The sequence below is a fragment of the Oncorhynchus masou genome, chromosome 10 (assembly GCF_036934945.1).
Source record: "Oncorhynchus masou masou isolate Uvic2021 chromosome 10, UVic_Omas_1.1, whole genome shotgun sequence".
Lineage (NCBI taxonomy): Eukaryota > Metazoa > Chordata > Actinopteri > Salmoniformes > Salmonidae > Oncorhynchus > Oncorhynchus masou.
Window position 1 is genome coordinate 49543576 of NC_088221.1, and position 15931 is coordinate 49559506.

Here is a 15931-nt window from a genome sequence, read left to right on the forward strand (position 1 = left end):
CTTACAGCGATAACATACTATTAGGGAATGCTAGCTAACATAATATTAGCGTTCTCTTACAGCGATAACATACTATTAGAGCATGCTAGCTAACTCGTTCTCTTACAGCGATAACATAATATTAGAGCATGCTAGCTAACTCGTTCTCTTACAGCGATAACATAATATTAGAGCATGCTAGCTAACTCGTTCTCTTACAGCGATAACATAATATTAGAGCATGCTAGCTAACTTTCGTTCTCTTACAGCGATAACATAATATTAGAGCATGCTAGCTAACTCGTTCTCTTACAGCGATAACATAATATTAGAGCATGCTAGCTAACTCGTTCTCTTACAGCGATAACATAATATTAGAGCATGCTAGCTAACGCGTTCTCTTACAGCGATAACATACTATTAGAGCATGCTAGCTAACTCGTTCTCTTACAGCGATAACATAATATTAGAGCATGCTAGCTAACTCGTTCTCTTACAGCGATAACATAATATTAGAGCATGCTAGCTAACTCGTTCTCTTACAGCGATAACATAATATTAGAGCATGCTAGCTAACTCGTTCTCTTACAGCGATAACATAATATTAGAGCATGCTAGCTAACTCGTTCTCTTACAGCGATAACATAATATTAGAGCATGCTAGCTAACTCGTTCTCTTACAGCGATAACGTAATATTAGAGCATGCTAGCTAACTCGTTCTCTTACAGCGATAACGTACAAAGGCCCATGTTGACTCTACAAGGTGTCCAAAGCGTTCCACAGGGATGCTGGACCATGTTGACTCTACAAGGTGGCCAAAGCGTTCCACAGGGATGCTGGACCATGTTGACTCTACAAGGTGTTGAAAGCGTTCCACAGGGATGCTGGCCCATGTTGACTCTACAAGGTGTTGAAAGCGATCCACAGGGATGCTGGCCCATGTTGACTCTACAAGGTGTTGAAAGCGTTCCACAGGGATGCTGATCCATGTTGACTCTACAAGGTGTTGAAAGCGTTCCACAGGGATGCTGGCCCATGTGGACTCTACAATGTGTTCAAAGTGTTCCACAGGGATACTGGCCCATGTTGACTCTACAAGGTGTTGAAAGCGTTCCACAGGGATGCTGACCCATGTTGACTCTACAATGTGTTCAAATGCGTTCCACAGGGATACTGGCCCATGTTGATTTCAATGCTTCCCACAGTTGTGTCAAGATGGCTGGATGTCCGTTGGGTGGTGAACCATTCTTGATACACACAGGAAACTGTTGAGCGTGAAATGCTGAATACAACAGGTGTAGTAGACCTTACAGTGAAATGCTGAATACAACAGGTGTAGTAGACCTTACAGTGAAATGCTGAATACAACAGGTGTAGTAGACCTTACAGTGAAATGCTGAATACAACAGGTGTAGTAGACCTTACAGTGAAATGCTGAATACAACAGGTGTAGTAGACCTCACAGTGAAATGCTGAATACAACAGGTGTAGTAGACCTCACAGTGAAATGCTGAATACAACAGGTGTAGTAGACCTCATAGTGAAATGCTGAATACAACAGGTGTAGTAGACCTTACATTGAAATGCTGAATACAACAGGTGTAGTAGACCTTACAGTGAAATGCTGAATACAACAGGTGTAGTAGACCTGACAGTGAAATGCTGAATACTACAGGTGTAGTAGACCTTACAGTGAAATGCTGAATACAACGGGTGTAGTAGACCTTACAGTGAAACGCTGAATACAACAGGTGTACTGGACCTTACAGTGAAATGCTGAATACAACAGGTGTAGTAGACCTTACAGTGAAATGCTGAATACAACAGGTGTACTGGACCTTACAGTGAAATGCTGACTACAACAGGTGTAGTAGACCTCACAGTGAAATGCTGAATACAACAGGTGTAGTAGACCTTACAGTGAAATGCTGAATACAACAGGTGTACTGGACCTTACAGTGAAATGCTGAATACAACAGGTGTAGTAGACCTTACAGTGAAATGCTGAATACAACAGGTGTACTGGACCTTACAGTGAAATGCTGAATACAACAGGTGTAGTAGACCTCACAGTGAAATGCTGAATACAACAGGTGTAGTAGACCTTACAGTGAAATGCTGAATACAACAGGTGTAGTAGACCTTACAGTGAAATGCTGAATACAACAGGTGTAGTAGACCTCACAGTGAAATGCTGAATACATCAGGTGTAGTAGACCTCACAGTGAAATGCTGAATACAACAGGTGTAGTAGACCTCACAGTGAAATGCTGAATACAACAGGTGTAGTAGACCTCACAGTGAAATGCTGAATACAACAGGTGTAGTAGACCTCACAGTGAAATGCTGAATACAACAGGTGTAGTAGACCTTACAGTGAAATGCTGAATACAACAGGTGTAGTAGACCTCACAGTGAAATGCTGAATACAACAGGTGTAGTAGACCTTACAGTGAAATGCTGAATACAACAGGTGTACTGGACCTTACAGTGAAATGCTGAATACAACAGGTGTAGTATACCTCACAGTGAAATGCTGAATACAACAGGTGTACTGGACCTTACAGTGAAATGCTGAATACAACAGGTGTAGTAGACCTGGATACAACAGGTGGAGTAGACCTGGATACAACAGGTGTAGTAGACCTCACAGTGAAATGCTGAATACAACAGGTGTAGTAGACCTCACAGTGAAATGCTGAATACAACAGGTGTAGTAGACCTCACAGTGAAATGCTGAATACAACAGGTGTAGTAGACCTTACAGTGAAATGCTGAATACAACAGGTGTAGGAGACCTTACAGTGAAATGCTGAATACAACAGGTGTAGTAGACCTCACAGTGAAATGCTGAATACAACAGGTGTAGTAGACCTTACAGTGAAATGCTGAATACAACAGGTGTAGTAGACCTGGATACAACAGGTGGAGTAGACCTGACAGTGAAATGCTGAATACAACAGGTGTAGTAGACCTCACAGTGAAATGCTGAATACAACAGGTGTAGTAGACCTCACAGTGAAATGCTGAATACAACAGGTGTAGTAGACCTAACAGTGAAATGCTAAATACAACAGGTGTAGTAGACCTCACAGTGAAATGCTGAATACAACAGGTGTAGTAGACCTAACAGTGAAATGCTAAATACAACAGGTGTAGTAGACCTCACAGTGAAATGCTGAATACAACAGGTGTAGTAGACCTAACAGTGAAATGCTAAATACAACAGGTGTAGTAGACCTCACAGTGAAATGCTGAATACAACAGGTGTAGTAGACCTGAATACAACAGGTGTAGTAGACCTGAATACAATACAGGTGTAGTAGACCTGAATACAACAGGTGTAGTAGACCTCACAGTGAACAACAGGTGTAGTAGACCTGAATACAACAGGTGTAGTAGACCTCACAGTGCCTTTAACCTAGAAAAATAAGGGTGAAGTAAAAAAAAAAAAGGAAAAAAAGGAAATGAATTAAACATCAGCAGCATTAAAATAACAGTAGAGAGGCTATATAACCTGGGCCACAGGTTAGTCGAGGTGATTGAGGTCATATGTACATGTAGGTGTAGTTAAAGTGACGAGCTATCAACATTAACATAGTATCATGCATTTTGTCGGTTTCTCCCTTGCAGACTCTGTCAAGGTTGTCCTGTGCATACAAGACAGAGAACCAGACCAGGGTGGTGGTGTGTGACCTGGGGAATCCCATGAAAGGAGGAATTAAGGTGAGTGGATGGAGCATGCAGATTGGTATCCGTCCCGTTGACCTGAATGAGGGGGGGGGGGGGGGTGTATGTTCTAGGGATTCTATTTCTATGTTGGTGTTGACTAGACACCTAGTCAGCGCCATTTCACCAGGTCAAATTCCTGGTACATGTGAATGCACTTGGTGAATGCAGATGATTCTGATTCTGATCCGAGGGTGCGTTTACACAGGCTGCCCAAATCTGATTCATTTATTGGCCGAAAAAAAAAAAATCTGATCTGATTGGTCAAAAGTAAAACATTTCAGAATTGTGCTGCCTGTATAAGCGTAGTACGAGACTTAAAATCAGAATGGTGATGATCCCGATGCTGTGGTTTCGATGTCGTCTTCAGGTGCTGGCCGGACTCCGCTTCAGTGTTCATCAGCTCTCAGAGCAGGACACGTTTGTGAAGTTTGACCTGCAGATACAGAGGTAACAAAACGGGGTCAGAACACAAGGCTTTTAGAAATAAAATTACTTTTCCTGATCTTTTACTTCCAAACAACTGGGTATGTATACAAGTCTCTCTCGCAAGACTTTTAAATCTTAAATGAACCTACCTAACCTGTATAAATACTGGAATGAAACAGAGTCTCGTACGTCGTCGAATGGTCATAAAGTTAGGACCTAATTGAACTAAAAATCATTTTTAGAGAAGAGACTCCCTGTACATTCTCCACACACATTCTGACTCTGTGGTAACAGACAGTGAGACTAAAGGATTGTCCCAAACTGCACCCTACTTCCTGTATTGGACCACTTTGACAAGGGCAAATGTAAAAAAAAAAAAAAAAAAAAAAAAAATTGTTATTTCTCTTCTCCCTGGTTGGATTGAAAGGAGCTTGTCAATGACAGAGTCGCTGTATCTTGCGTCTGTCACTGTTGTTATGAAAGAAAACCTTTTGTTTACTCTCCCGCTACCCCAAGGTCACGCTGGTCCACTCTACAAAAAAACAAACATATTCTGTTGATCAAAGTCACTGTTAAATTGTTTAGAATATAGTTGAGAGCCCATGTGTCTTGTGGTGGAATTGTCTGGAGTTTTTGTATATTTCTTATGAGGCTTTAGCAGCAAGTTCTAAATCATGGACAAAATTACAATACAATGCAATGGTTCCACCCTGTGGACATTTTGTGTTTTAGCATCAACCTGTACTGTGTACACTGCTTATCTGATGTTTTCACGATCTGGTCTTTCTTTTTAATCAGTTAATAATATAATACTGTCTTTCAGTTCCAACCAGTTCAACAGCACCAGCAGTCTGGTCTCCAGTATCACAACGCTGGCTGTTCTGGCCAATGTGGATATCAGAGGGTATGTTGTCTTCTCCAATGAAGGCCATTACTGAACAAAATCTTAGCCGTTTAAGTACAGAAATATCATCTAATTGAAGTGTGAAAAGAATGTATTTTCACTTTAGTATCCTGCATTTTATCCTACCTTAATGGGCAGGTGGGAGGTCACCAACATACACCTTATCCTACCTTAATGGGCAGGTGGGAGGTCACCAACATACCTCTCCTCCTACCTTAATGGGCAGGTGGGAGGTCACCAACATACACCTCCTCCTACCTTAATGGGCAGGTGGGAGGTCACCAACATACACCTTATCCTACCTTAATGGGCAGGTGGGAGGTCACCAACATACACCTCCTCCTACCTTAATGGGCAGGTGGGAGGTCACCAACATACCTCTCCTCCTACCTTAATGGGCAGGTGGGAGGTCACCAACATACACCTCCTCCTACCTTAATGGGCAGGTGGGAGGTCACCAACATACACCTCCTCCTACCTTAATGGGCAGGTGGGAGGTCACCAACATACACCTCCTCCTACCTTAATGGGCAGGTGGGAGGTCACCAACATACACCTCCTCCTACCTTAATGGGCAGGTGGGAGGTCACCAACATACACCTCCTCCTACCTTAATGGGCAGGTGGGAGGTCACCAACATACACCCTATCCTACCTTAATGGGCAGGTGGGAGGTCACCAACATACACCCTATCCTACCTTAATGGGCAGGTGGGAGGTCACCAACATACACCTTATCCTACCTTAATGGGCAGGTGGGAGGTCACCAACATACCTCCTTCTACCTTAATGGGCAGGTGGGAGGTCACCAACATACACCTCCTCCTACCTTAATGGGCAGGTGGGAGGTCACCAACATACACCTTATCCTACCTTAATGGGCAGGTGGGAGGTCACCAACATACACCTCCTTCTACCTTAATGGGCAGGTGGGAGGTCACCAACATACACCTTATCCTACCTTAATGGGCAGGTGGGAGGTCACCAACATACCTCTCCTCCTACCTTAATGGGCAGGTGGGAGGTCACCAACATACACCTCCTCCTACCTTAATGGGCAGGTGGGAGGTCACCAACATACCTCTCCTCCTACCTTAATGGGCAGGTGGGAGGTCACTCAACTACCTCCTCCTACCTTAATGGGCAGGTGGGAGGTCACCAACATACACCTTATCCTCCTTAATGGGCAGGTGGGAGGTCACCAACATACACCTCCTTCTACCTTAATGGGCAGGTGGGAGGTCACCAACATACACCTTATCCTCCTTAATGGGCAGGTGGGAGGTCACCAACATATACCTCCTTCTACCTTAATGGGCAGGTGGGAGGTCACCAACATACACCTTATCCTACCTTAATGGGCAGGTGGGAGGTCACCAACATACACCTCCTCCTACCTTAATGGGCAGGTGGGAGGTCACCAACATACCTCTCCTCCTACCTTAATGGGCAGGTGGGAGGTCACCAACATACACCTCCTCCTACCTTAATGGGCAGGTGGGAGGTCACCAACATACACCTCCTCCTACCTTAATGGGCAGGTGGGAGGTCACCAACATACACCTCCTCCTACCTTAATGGGCAGGTGGGAGGTCACCAACATACACCTTATCCTACCTTAATGGGCAGGTGGGAGGTCACCAACATACACCTCCTCCTACCTTAATGGGCAGGTGGGAGGTCACCAACATACACCGTATCCTACCTTAATGGGCAGGTGGGAGGTCACCAACATACACCTTATCCTACCTTAATGGGCAGGTGGGAGGTCACCAACATACACCTCCTTCTACCTTAATGGGCAGGTGGGAGGTCACCAACACACACCATAAAATGCAGATTGTGTTTAGATTATAATTAGCAGGTAATTATCAGGTAATTAGCTGGTAATTAGTAAATATCTGCCGGCTCAAATCCCAGGTGGGACCTTCAGCTGCGTCTGTCTGTCTGTGCCTCAGACCTGAGGGTAACAGAAGGGTTTAGATGGAATGTATGTAACCCATGATAAGTGGTTTAGCAGCAAAGACAGTACTGATGTCCCCTACCATCTCTCATATAGTAATGACTTTACTGATTCACGGTAACAGAATGTGAAGAAATGCAGAATGTACTTTATATGGATAGCCCAGACGTTGAACCCCAATCTCCCCCCCTTCCCTTTGCTGTAGGGTGGCGCTTCCTGACCAGTTCTTCCTGCCCATCGCGAACTGGAAGCCCAAAGAGAACCTTGTCGTAGGAGAGGACATCGGTCCACAAATAATGCACATCTATGAGGTCAACCATGACACTGTTCCCTATATAGGCTGGTCAAATGACACCCTATTCCCTATATAGGCTGGTCAAAAGTAATGCACTATATTGGGTTCCATTTCATGACATTAGACCCAACGTGGCGTGACATTAGACCCAACGTGTCGTGACATTAGACCCACTGTGTCGTGACATTAGACCCACGTGTCGTGACATTAGACCCGCCGTGTCGTGACATTAGACGCAAAGTGTCGTGACATTAGACCCAACGTGTCGTGACATTAGACCCAACGTGTTGTGACATTAGATTCACCGTGTCGTGACATTAGACCCAACGTGTCGTGACATTAGATTCACCGTGTCGTGACATTAGACCCAACGTGTCGTGACATTAGATTCACCGTGTCGTGACATTAGACCCAACGTGTCGTGACATTAGATTCACCGTGTCGTGACATTAGACCCAACGTGTCGTGACATTAGATTCACCGTGTCGTGACATTAGACCCAACGTGTCGTGACATTAAACCTAACATGTCGTGACATTAGACCCGCCGTGTCGTGACATTAGACCCGCCGTGTCGTGACATTAGACCCGCCGTGTCGTGACATTAGACCCACCGTGTCGTGACATTAGACCCACCGTGTCGTGACATTAGACCCACCGTGTCGTGACATTAGACCCAACGTGTCGTGACATTAGATTCACCGTGTCATGACATTAGACCTACAACGTGTCGTGACATTAGATTCACCGTGTCGTAACATTAGACCCGCCGTGACATGACATTAGATTCACCGTGTCGTGACATTAGACCCAACGTGTCGTGACATTAGACCCACCGTGTCGTGACATTAGACCCAACGTGTCGTGACATTAGACCCACCGTGTCGTGACATTAGACCCAACCTGTCGTGACATTAGATGCACTGTGTCGTGACATTAGATTCACCGTGTCGTGACATTAGACCCAACGTGTCGTGACATTAGATTCACCGTGTCGTGACATTAGACCCGCCGTGACGTGACATTAGATTCACCGTGTCATGGCATTAGACCCAACGTGTACTTTACCTGTAGATTAATGTCAACTGCTAAATGTAAAAACGAACATAGCTGACCTTTCACATAACACCTATATAAGTCAGTGAAGCCTGGAGCAGTACCGGTAACTACAATCTGTCTTATTCCAGTTGCGTAACAGAGGTCCCAGTACCTTCAGCAAGGCCATACTGGACATCGAGTGGCCCTACAGGTTCAACAACGGCTCTCTGCTCTACATCACTAAACTAGAGGTGGACGGAGGCATGAACTGCAGTACAGACATGGAGATCAACCCACTCAATGTCTCAGTATGTGATATTCTCTCCCTTCCATTCACCATTTCATTCAGCCTACACACTGGCTCTTTTCAATTGTCTAAACAGTCTGTCCTCTCCGATGCTCCTCCCATTTATTGCACTGATCTGAAAGAAGTGACCAGGTGAACGTCAGTCTGGCAGCCAGGTGAACGTCAGCCTGGCGACCAGGTGAACGTCAGCCTGGCGACCAGGTGAACGTCAGCCTGGCGACCAGGTGAACGTCAGCCTGGCGACCAGGTGAACGTCAGCCTGGCGACCAGGTGACGACAGTCTGGCGACCAGGTGAACGTCAGCCAGGCGATAAACTAACCTGCCATCATTACACCAGTCAGCATTTTCCGTCAGTTGAAACGAACAGGAGGAGACAATGAGGGAACAGATTGTTAAACAATTGAGATAGAGCTTCCGTTGCTATTGGTGACATAATAATCGGAAGTTATTGAAGGGATTCCTCTCTCTCTCTCTGTCCGTTCTAGAATCCTTTGTCAGCAGAGACAAATGGTTCAGCTTCCACCAGTGGAGACAATACAGAAGGGAGGAACAGAAACCATGTTCACCGCAGAGAGCTGGCGAAGAAAGAGATGGAGGCAGACCTGGAAACTCTGGTAATTGGCGTGATTACCTGACTAATGCTGTACTGTCATTTTATACCAGGGTTTCGGGGTCAATTCCATTTCAATTCAGTTGATTCAGGAAGTAAACTGCAAGTCTGAAATGTACTTCCTGAATCGCTAACCCTGTTGGCTACAGTACTAATGTACTTCCTGAATCGCTAACCCTGTTGGCTACAGTACTAATGTACTTCCTGAATCGCTAACCCTGTTGGCTACAGTACTAATGTACTTCCTGAATCGCTAACCCTGTTGGCTACAGTACTAATGTACTTCCTGAATCGCTAACCCTGTTGGCTACAGTACTAATGTACTTCCTGAATCGCTAACCCTGTTGGCTACAGTACTAATGTACTTCCTGAATCGCTAACCCTGTTGGCTACAGTACTAATGTACTTCCTGAATCGCTAACCCTGTTGGCTACAGTACTAATGTACTTCCTGAATCGCTAACCCTGTTGGCTACAGTACTAATGTACTTCCTGAATCGCTAACCCTGTTGGCTACAGTACTAATGTACTTCCTGAATCGCTAACCCTGTTCTAATGTAATCATACAGATGGCATTAGCCGTATGGATTGTGTTTAATGTCACTGTGAATGTGTCTCCTCACTCAGGATTGTTCCAAGGCCCAGTGCCTGAAGATCCGTTGTCAGGTGGGCCGTGTGGAGAGAGGTCAGAGTACTACCCTGTACGTCCACTCCAGGCTGGGGTGGCCACCTTCCTCAAGGTGAGCCTCCTGTCTGTTATCCCCTAGAGCAGTAGTTTTCAACTCTTCACATACCAGGTCTGGAGCCTGCTGGTTTATTTTCTACCTGATAATTAATTGCACCCTCTAAATCCCTGATTAGAGGGGAACAATGGAAGAAAAAACCGTAGAGGAACTGGCTTCGAGTTTAGTTTGAAGGGACCGAGATGTTCTATGCGAGCCTGGTGGTCCCAGATGTGTTTGTGCTGTATTGTGCGTCCACTCAAGACTATAGGGGGGTGACCACCTTCCTCAAGATGAGACATTCCACCTACTGTAGTTGAAGCATACAGCAGGGTTGTGTTCATTAGGCACCAAACGGGACTGAAACATTGGAGGTACTATCTATCCAATGAGAAATGCCGTTTCTGATTTCCATTTCAAGACATGTGGCTACAGTGTGCCCCAGTGGCGATTTTAGCATGTAAATCTTGGTAGGGCAAACCAACATTTTTTTTGGAGGGGGGACGCTTACCAGCAAAGCCACTACACAACACAACACTAAACAATACATGAATTGCACTATAACAGTGACAATCGGTGCCCACAATCTGTTAGGATCTATATAAAGCTGTCCCAACAGCAAAGTCCCAACACCTTACTACTGCTACAACTGGCTACCTGTCACGGTTTTCTGTAGGCGAAGGAGAGTCGGACCAAAATGCGGCGTGGCTTTTGTGATTCATATTTTAATGAAACAAGGAAAAACATGAATCAATACGAAAACAACAAACGAAAACCGAAACAGCCTATACTGGTGCAAACTAACACACGACAGAAATAAGGACAATCACCCACGAAACACTCAAAGAATATGGCTGCCTAAATATGGTTCCCAATCAGAGACAACGATAAGCACCTGCCTCTGATTGAGAACCACTTCAGACAGCCATAGACTAAGCTAGAACACCCCACTAAGCTACAATCCCAATACCTATGAAAAAACTCCAAGACAAAACACACCACATACAAAAACCCATGTCACACCCTGGCCTGACCAAATAGATAAAGAAAACACAAAATACTAAGACCGGGGCGTGACACTATCAGAGGAACCTTGTCTGGCAGCGAAACAGTTCATTCAGACTCATTTACTGCCTTTAAAATAAACATAGCTGATATGGCAGACTTGCTTAAACAAATGTGGTTTCTACTGACAATTGAGATATACAAACTATGGCATAAATGGACGACAAGCAGATAAGAGGAAATCCGTTATTTCGATTAAGATATTTAATGAGCGAGCTAGGACGGACATAGTCAATATAACTATTTGTTCAGCACTTTTGAAATTTACAGCGACAGAATTCAGAACATGGGCCGTTCTTAGTGTTCTCCCTGTACACCAAGTCAGAACCGTATGATAAATAAAGGGGACATACAAGCAGACAATGAAAGCTCTTACAATATTCAATGATTACAGGCTACTTGTGCACCACCAAGTCAGAACAGTAGGTGAAATTAAGAGGGGTAAATAGACCAAATGATGGTGAGGCACATGAGCCACTAACGTCTTACTCCACAACATACACTTAGTATGACTTTCTCAGCTACAGTAACATATCTCCCTGGCATATTACATCCTTTATGCAGCAGTGTACAATACATTTTTGGACTCACCTTGTTGTATAATGCTCACTTGAGCAGGAAGGTGAAGCGGCAGTCCTTCGTGGGCAAATTTTGTCCTCAAAGTCTGGCATTCTCTGGATTTATGGTGCTTTCAAGACTGGGAACTCGGCAAAAAAACAAGGTTGAATCATGATAACGTCAGTGATCTTTAGTTAGCCACTGATTCCTTCCAAACCACTCATTGTTGAATTTGTGATTTCCATCTTGTTGTGTAATGTTTATGTCCAATGGCTGATGAGCACCAATATGTTTTATCTATAATTTCTCTTCATAATTTCTCTTCATATGACAAATATTAAAAAAGATTTGCCAGTAGATTGTCGACGTGATTCATGATGATGACTGCTTGTCTAGCTTGCTAGCTAAGATTGTGAAAGTATGATGTTGACATGATCCGTCTAATCAAAGCTACGGTAGATATAATGTGATTTGACATCATTTTATCAGTGGACAATGACCTTAAGCCTTCTTGGATGGGCACTTCTAATGTAACTCTATGGCAGCACCCAAGGGGCTTGAATTTTCAAGGTCTACCCTTAGATTTGGCAGTGACGTAGTGTCCCCATGAGTGACAGAACACTGAGCCAATCACGGCACAACAAGAGGACATTACCAACCTTTACTCTCCATATTTTCCACTGGCTGCCCCAACACCACAGAAAGCACTGAGCTGAAACACCTGAATCAATAAAGACAAAAAGAGACCATGTTTGTATGGGAGGGTTTATTAACTCAACTCTAATTATTATTTTTATTTTTTTGTTTACATTATTTGCAAACTGATATGTGACACGTATTAATGCCAAAATAACATAACAGCAGGATCTGCACAAATAGATCTGTCACCACCACAAATAGATCTGTCACCATAATTGAAATAAATCTGTCACCACCAGACTAGCTATATGGACCATAACTTAAATAAATCTGGCACCACTTAGGTTGGAGTCATTAAAACTCATTTTTCAACCACTCCACACATTTTCACACAAACTTTCTTGTTAACAAACTAATTGTTTTGGGGGTATTTCACTTAATCACAATTCCAGTGGGTCAAGTACATATACTACCTTTAAACAGTTTGGAAAATTCTAGAAAATTATGGGCTTTAAAGCTTCTTTACATCTGGATTAAATGTCAGGAATTGTGAAAAAACTGAGTTTAAATGGATTTGACTAAGGTGTATGTAAACTTCCCAAAGTTGTGGCAAAATAGCTTCAACTGTATATGGGCCTCAACTTAAATGTGGAATAAATCTGGCACCACCAGGCTAAGCTATGTGGGCCTCTCGAAACGTTTAAATAAATCTGGCACCACCAGGCTTCTGACTAATGTGGGCCATAACTTTGAAATAAATCTGGCACCACCAGGGAATTTTTACTAGCTATATGGGCCATAACTTAAATAAATCTGGCACCACCAGGCTAGCTATATGGGCCACAACTTAAATAAATCTGGCACCACCAGGTTAGCTATGCTATAAATAAATCTGGCACCACCAGGCCATAACCACAAATAAATAAAAGCCTAATATGTTGGCTCCCTTTTTGATGTAATAAAATCGAGCCGTGATGGTGCGTTTCTTTGGTCCAGACTGAGAGCCAGAACCGGTCGTTCACCGTGAGTCCTCCGCTTCCTTCAGCGTCATAGAGATGCCTTATAACAAGAACCTGGTGTCTGAGCTGCCCTCCAACGCAATTACGGTGAGTCACATGACATGAACCAGGTCTGCCTCTGAAATGGAACCCGGTCTCGATATAATCCGCTACTTTTGACCAGAGTCCATAGGATCCTGTATTGTTCTTTATGGCTGGCTACTACCACAGCAAATAGGTCATTTCCTTTGTCTCTGTGTATTGGATGAATAGAGATGTGTTGTATTGTAATACCCTGCGATGTGTCCTTCAGGTGAGTATGTCAGTGATCTGGTTGAAATCTGATCCTGAACCTGTTCCCGGGTGGGTGGTGGCGTTGGCTGTGCTGGCTGGACTACTGCTGCTGGCTCTGCTAATCTTCATCATGTATAAGGTGAGTCAAACCTTTCCTTCCCTTGCCTCCTATCCTCTCTTGTTTCCAATAAAGTCCATCTAGTGGCCGGTGTTGAAAATTAGGCATAAGCTAGAAACACTCGAGGTAAATCCATTTTAAATTCAATCCCTTCCATATGTATTTGTCCATTGTAGAAGTGCTCAGAAAGTGACATTTTGGACCTGAATACCAAAACATTTGTGAGATAAAAGGTGCTCAAAGTTGATTTTTGCATACCCCAAGTACCATGAGACATCACTGGAAAAGATAGACGGTTGAGTGTTTACATCACTGGAAAAGATAAACGGTTGAGTGTTTACATCACTGGAAAAGATAAACGGTTGAGTGTTTACATCACTGGAAATGATAAACGGTTGAGTGTTTACATCACTGGAAAAGATAAACAGTTGAGTGTTTACATCACTGGAAATGATAAACGGTTGAGTGTTTACATCACTGGAAAAGATAAACAGTTGAGTGTTTACATCACTGGAAAAGATAAACGGTTGAGTGTTTACATCACTGGAAAAGATAAACGGTTGAGTGTTTACATCACTGGAAAAGATAAACGGTTGAGTGTTTACATCACTGGAAAAGATAAACGGTTGAGTGTTTACATCACTGGAAAAGATAAACGGTTGAGTGTTTACATCACTGGAAAAGATAAACGGTTGAGTGTTTACATCACTGGAAAAGATAAACAGTTGAGTGTTTACATCACTGGAAAAGATAAACGGTTGAGTGTTTACATCACTGGAAAAGATAAACGGTTGAGATTGATGTCATTTAAAAGCTTACAAACAGGGTTTACAAATTATGTTATCATTTCTTGAAAAATATATATTTTTTTAATTATAGAAATGGTCATTTTTGAACCTTGAACCTGTCAAGTCTTGACAAGGAGTGGATGGATTTCAGTTGTGATAGCCCTTTTGTAGACTGTATCTGCGTGTTCAGAAAACAGCGCTTTGAGATTCCTTCTGTAATGAAAAGCGCTATAGAAGTGGAATAAGTAGAATTAGAGGACATAGGATCCTAATTGTCTGTGACTCCTCCCTCCCTCCAGCTGGGTTTCTTCAGCGTGTGCGCCCCCTCAGGAGGACAACACGGAGAAGGAACAGCTGGCACCGCAGGAGAACGGTGACAGGATCAATGAAGCCTGAGACCTCCAGCAAGCCCTCCAGCAACCCCTGGAGGTCTCCAGACTTCGATGCAACACCAGGACCTGCATTGACACACTATCTCACGAGTAGAACATTTTGCAAATCAAAAAAAAAATCTAGAATCCCATCGAGACAGCAGATATTTAGGAGACCTCATGAGCTGTCCTAACCAGTTAACAGTTACCAGTTGGTGTCTTGATAATAGAAAAGGGCGGCTTAGTCAGTGGTTCCTACACCATAGACCTGTTCCTGCACCATAGACAGGTTCCTACACCATAGACAGGTTCCTGACCCATAGACAGGTTCCTGACCCATAGACAGGTTCCTACACCATAGACAGGTTCCTACACCATAGACCTGTTCCTGCACCATAGACAGGTTCCTAGACAGGTTCCTACACCATAGACAGGTTCCTGACCCTACACCATAGACAGGTTCCTGACCCATACCCATAGACAGGTTCCTACACCATAGACAGGTTCCTACACCATAGACAGGTTCCTGACCCATAGACAGGTTCCTACACCATAGACAGGTTCCTACACTTCCTATAGACAGGTTCCTGACCCATAGACAGGTTCCTACACCATAGACAGGTTCCTGACCCATAGACAGGTTCCTACACCATAGACCTGACCCATAGCAGGTTCCTGACCCATAGACAGGTTCCTGACCCATAGACAGGTTCCTACACCATAGACAGGTTCCTAAACCATAGACAGGTTCCTACACCATATGATCAACCCATACATAATCTAGACATTTACATTACATTTACATTTAAGTCATTTACTGACGCTCTTTCCTATCAGAGCGACTTACAAATTCCTACACCATAGAATTCACCTTCTGACATCCAGTGGAACAGCCACTTCCTACAATAGTGCATCTAAATCATTAAGGGGGTGGTGAGAAGGATTACACCATAGACATCCTACATGTGTTCGCCATTGACAATGATTTCACCAAGAGGCGTAATTCACATGATATTCACCTGATATGACTTCACATAACTATAGCCACTAATGCAGGGCTGCCCAACCCTCTTCCTGGAGATTCTACTGTCCTGTAGGTTATCAGTCCAACCCTCCAGGAAGAGG

General features: G+C 43.8%; 1 pseudogene; it reads left to right on the forward strand.

Annotated features, from left to right (window-relative positions):
- Positions 1–15213, forward strand: part of LOC135546896 (integrin alpha-V-like) — a 32000-nt pseudogene extending 16787 nt beyond the window's left edge.
- Positions 15214–15931: the final 718 nt, after the last annotated feature.